The sequence below is a fragment of the Amblyomma maculatum genome, chromosome 3 (assembly GCF_055883805.1).
Source record: "Amblyomma maculatum isolate TAMU_Amacu chromosome 3, ASM5588380v1, whole genome shotgun sequence".
NCBI classification, from domain to species: Eukaryota; Metazoa; Arthropoda; class Arachnida; order Ixodida; family Ixodidae; genus Amblyomma; species Amblyomma maculatum.
In genome coordinates, this window is record NC_139346.1 from 93,255,709 (window position 1) to 93,260,891 (window position 5,183).

Sequence of the window (5,183 nt, forward strand, 5' to 3'; positions counted from 1 at the left end):
GACAAGAACCGTTTATACGCACTGTGAGGGAAGGTACTGTGATGCGCGAAAATGGATCACGCGATTCACTGCGATTGTTGATTTTCTATATGAAACTACATGCCCGACAAAAGTACTCTGAACATCATGATGTTGCCATATGAAAATCGTAAAAACTGCTATGCCGTCTGGAAACGCTGGCACGCAGTTTTATCTAATGGCGTAATCACTCCACTTTTGCACAGCACTGTACCAACGAACCCATGCTTCTGGAAACTAACACAACTGTTCAGCCACGCAGGAGAGAAGGGGATAGAGAAAAACAGCAGCATGCCAATCAGCATCCAAAACTGCTCAACTAGATATCTGGCACCTGTATGTTTCCATCGAGTGGCTGCGACTGATTGAGCCATCATAAGCGCGCAGTGGTAAGCTAAGCTCAGATAAAAAAGCGAGACCGAAACTGTGATGGGACTGCTCAGAGAGACTGGGCATATATATGTTGATGCCTTCTTAGCAACAGTTTATCTGCGGAGAAGTCTATGCACGCACATATTTATATTATCTAGGCTGCCTTCGAAATCGCTCACCTTGCACCAGAAAAAAATCTATGCATCCTTCCTTGTGCGAGTGCACACTGTACATACGAAGCAGAATGCGCACTTGTGTAGAGCTGGTTTCAAACCGGGCCCTGGAAAGAGAAAGGAGACAAGTTCCTGGAGTGATACTTACTGGTAAGCCAGACCAGAGTGGTGTTGATCAATAGGTTGGTGCGGGCTACTTAGTGATTCATTGTTGCAAGGAGCAGTGCAAAAGAATAGCTAGCACAAGACATGGATGACAGGACAGCGCCTGCCCTATCGTCTTGTCTTCTCTTTATGTCGCTGCCCCTTTCTACAGAGTCGCATCAATCAGCGTGAGCTAAGTGCTCCGCTGCCATTACGCGAGCGAGGGCAGGTGGCCCGGTTCAAAGAACTCATTCCAGGAACCCCTGCTATGGTGGCTAGAAACCCCTGCCTTGAAGATCTGTAGCTGCAGTCCTGGCGCCTGCTGCGGGCCGGTGCTGAGTGATGGCGAGGCCGATTGCTTTTTGGGTCTTCGACCACCATGCTATAGCCACAAATAGGTGTATTTGTCAAGGTTTGTCTTTTGCTGCTGCCTGTGGACTGCCTGCATTCTTTTCCATTTAGGTGTCTATGAGCGTGCGATATGTCGGTACACATTAATGAACCCCAGATATGTGAAAAAAATTCTACAGTTTGCCATACATGGCGTACATCCCTCGTAGCCCGAGTTCGCTTTTTGACGTTAAACTCTGAAAACCAACAAACCAACCTTTTAGGCGTCAAAATGACGTCTAGTGCTCTCCCGCAGCACGGCATGCTAACCTTGCGGCTCGGATTACTGACAAGGCCGATGTACGTTTTCAAAGCCCTCAATGAGACTGGCCAGCCACTTTATTGTTGAGGGTATGGAACTAGTGCCATTTTCTGCTTGCCCCATGTAATATATGCCCCTATCATCATCATCAGCCTGACTATACCCACTGAAGGGCGAAGGCCTTCCTATGTACTCCTCCTCCTATACTCCTATATAGTATTCCTCCAATTAATCCGGTCCTGTGCTAGCTGCATCCACTTGACCCCTGCAAACTTCTTAACCACATCCGCCCACCTAACTTTCTGCCACCCCCTGCTATGCTTTCCTTCCCTTGGAATCCAGTTTGTTACCCTAAGCGACCAGCGGTTATCCTCTCTTCGCACTACATGTTCTGCTCATGCCCATTTCTTCTTGATTTCCACTAGAATGTCAGTAACTTGAGTTATTTCTCTGACCCATTCTGCACGCTTCCTATCTCTTAACGTTACCCCTACCATTTTTTGTTCCATAGCCCTCTGCGTTATCCTCAACTTCAGTAGAACCCTCTTCGTTAGCCTCCATGTTTCAGCCCCATAGGTGAGTGCAGGTAAGATGCAACTGTTGTATACTTTTCTCTTGAACGATACCGGTAAGCTTCTAGTCATAATCTGCGAGTGCTTGCCAAATGCACTCCATCTCAATCTTGTTCTCCTTGTTATTTCCCTTTCATAGTCCGGATCTGCAGTTACTACTTGCCCTATGTAGACATAATCACCTACTAGTTGAACCTCTTTATAAGAGACATGCACTGGGGAGCAGTTTTCGTCTCTTACATAAGAGGTCCCTTATAAGCAGGGTACCACATTTACATTTTCTAACCATACCTTATTCTGGCGTAGGCATACTACTGTTAAAATATGCAAAAAAGAAGGGTACATCATGTCGCAGAAGCGTTATGGGTTTCATTTACATATTGCATTTCCTTGGTGGACCACCACACTGACCACACCTTGTAACTTTCGTATATTTATTTACTACTGAAATAGTTGTAGTAAATTTTGGTCTTCTTCATGGCTGCATTGAGAGCTGTTCGACACAGCCTCTCCCAGCTTGAAAGTCAGGACAAGAGCCTCACGGCCAATGTGCCAAAGCTTTCTCTTTTTGCAAACTATGTTTTCAGATTCGCAACTAGGTTATGTGTCTGGTAACACTACGAGAATTCAAGTAAAGAAAGCGCCATGAAATCGTAAAAGTAACCAGCTTACCACTGAGGTGCTAGAAGAAACACCACTAGCAAAAATATCCCTCAGAAATTTATGCTTGTTTGACAAAGGGTAACAGCGGCTTTGAGTAGCAAGTCTGAAAATGTCGCTACTCAGACGAAAAATAAATGAAAAGCAAATGAGGCGCTTCTGAGTGGAGTTGAAACTGGTTGAATAGCAGACAGAGCAGTTAATTTGTCATCGCCAGAGCAGAACCACTTCTGCTTTTATGTCATTTGTTTTGGTCTTGGCTTGACTATGTCTCGCTTTCTAGGCACACTTACGTCAGCGGCACCAGCTGAGCACTTTCTTTGCATTTACCTGATAGATGTTGTTCATACTGCAATGTAACATAATAGACAATTTCGCTATATTCTTCAGACCAGTGGACACAACAGCTATGGTAATTCGTGATGGGAAGCTCCACTAAACGGAGAACCCAACGTGCGCGCTCTCAATATGCTTGCTCAGATGCTTGCATATGCAGTCACACTTGTGCTCTTCATGGCAAGCCTGGAGAGTTTCTCTACATTGCATTCCCACTGTAGCGGCTTCTTTTAGTCATTTCATAGCTCACTGACCTGCTCTTTATTAGCTGAAGTTATAATTAATACAGCAAAACCCCATTACAAGAGACACTCGAGGGACCCAAAAAAGATGTCTCTAGTAACCAAGGTCTCTTGTAACCAAAAATTCTTACCAACTCATATGTGTGGCAGTTTAGATTCCCTTGGCTAAATTCTGTTCTGTATCAGTGTCCTGTTTCGTTGCAATATGTCAGGAACTAAGAAGGAGTGCCTCCTCCTGAGTGGGAATGATGATGATGGACTGATTTTTTTATGGTGCAAGGGCATCTTGAGCCAAGGAGCGCCAAACAAAATGTCCCCGCTGTTTCAGCCGCACAGGAATGCGATGCCAGTGGCTGAATTAACAGGGACATTTTAACTTCCCAGTCAGGAGAAGGCACTCCTCAGTTCACGACATAATGCAACAGAAAAGGACACTGATATGGAACAGAATTTAAATAAGAAAAATCTAAACTGATACGAGTTGGTAAGAGTCAGTTGCACTGCATGGGTGTACCTGGGTTAATTGTGTCTCTTCTAAATAGTGAAGAAGTTACTTTAGGGACCTGCAAAAGTTGTCCTTAGTAAAAAAGTGTCTCTTGTAACCATGTCTCTTGTATGCAATGTTGTTAACAGGCAAACAGGAAAACCAACCAAACCATTTTCAAGTGTCTCTTATAACCGAGTATCTCTTGTAGCCATGTCTCTTGTAACGAGATTTCACTGAGATTTCAATGATGGCACAGATGTGTCTCTCTTGTTTTCACTGTAGCTGCTACTGAAGCTGGCGGTGGATGATGCCGCGTCTAATGTTAATATGTCTGTTACAAGCAAGACTGAGTACCAAACTTCAAGACTAATTTGTCCTATATAGCCAATTGTCTTCTACATCCAATGTCTGTTAAAAAACAGGCCCAATTAATGAAAGTCATAGGGTGGCCAACCATTTGACTAAATGGTGTCTCTTATACCCGATTGTCTGTTGCATCAGTGTCTCTTATAACGGGGTTCAACTTACTTCCAGTGCTTTGCTACTTAAAACTGCTGTTGCTCCCCGAGGCTGTTGAACATTACCTTAGTCTTCTGCATATTACCTTACATTAGTTTAGTCTTCTGTAACATACTATCTCCGGAGATCGTTTTCAGGGTGACCGTCCTGAAAACTAGATCTCCGGAGAGAAAATGTTACAAAAACAGATCATTTGGAACTGCCCCTTTTCTCCTGGAAAGGGCCTAAATCTGACGCCACAACTCTGGGAGACCGTGCTGCACTGCTTCCACCCTGGGCTCTAGTAGGCCTGGGGCGCCACTGGTCAATGTCTGCCGGCCTGCATCTGAGGCGGGTCCCCTTGCCAACTGTTCCAAGCGAAAGAGGGCCACAGCTTCTTTATCCGTTGGTCTAAATAAAAATTCTACTCTCTCCGTAATATCTTATCGACCAGTTTTGATCAAACCGAGCCAGCAAAAGCATGAAGACGAAAAAAAGAAAGGCACGCTAGCGCACTAACTTAAGAACACCGGAGTGGCGCGCAATTTAGTCATTGTGCTCTCCCAAGCATCTAGTTACGAAAGAAAGCTACCCTCTGGCATGCAGAAGGCATGACTGGTAAAGCCTATTGCACTCGCTCAACCTGATAATTCTTGGCTACCGAATTTGCTTTACTGCAGCGGCAAAAGGAAGCACGCTAGGAAATTATCCCGTTGTGACAAAAGGCATGACTGGAGTACATCTAGTGCTTTGTACAACTGTCAAGTCTGGCCTCGTCGTGGGGCCGTTGCTTATCGCCATGGTTGACCACTTTGCTAGCCTACCGAATACTGTTTCATCTTGAAACAGTATTCGTCTTGAAACTATGGCCTCAAAAACTTAAACGGTATAATTGGATTTACCACACCATTCCTTATTGAATGATAATGGTGCAAAAGTAATTGTGTGTTGCACTGGTAATTGACAATCCCAAGTGCATAAGATAAGGTTTGACCTCTCCAACCTGTCACTAAAATGAGGATACAGCAC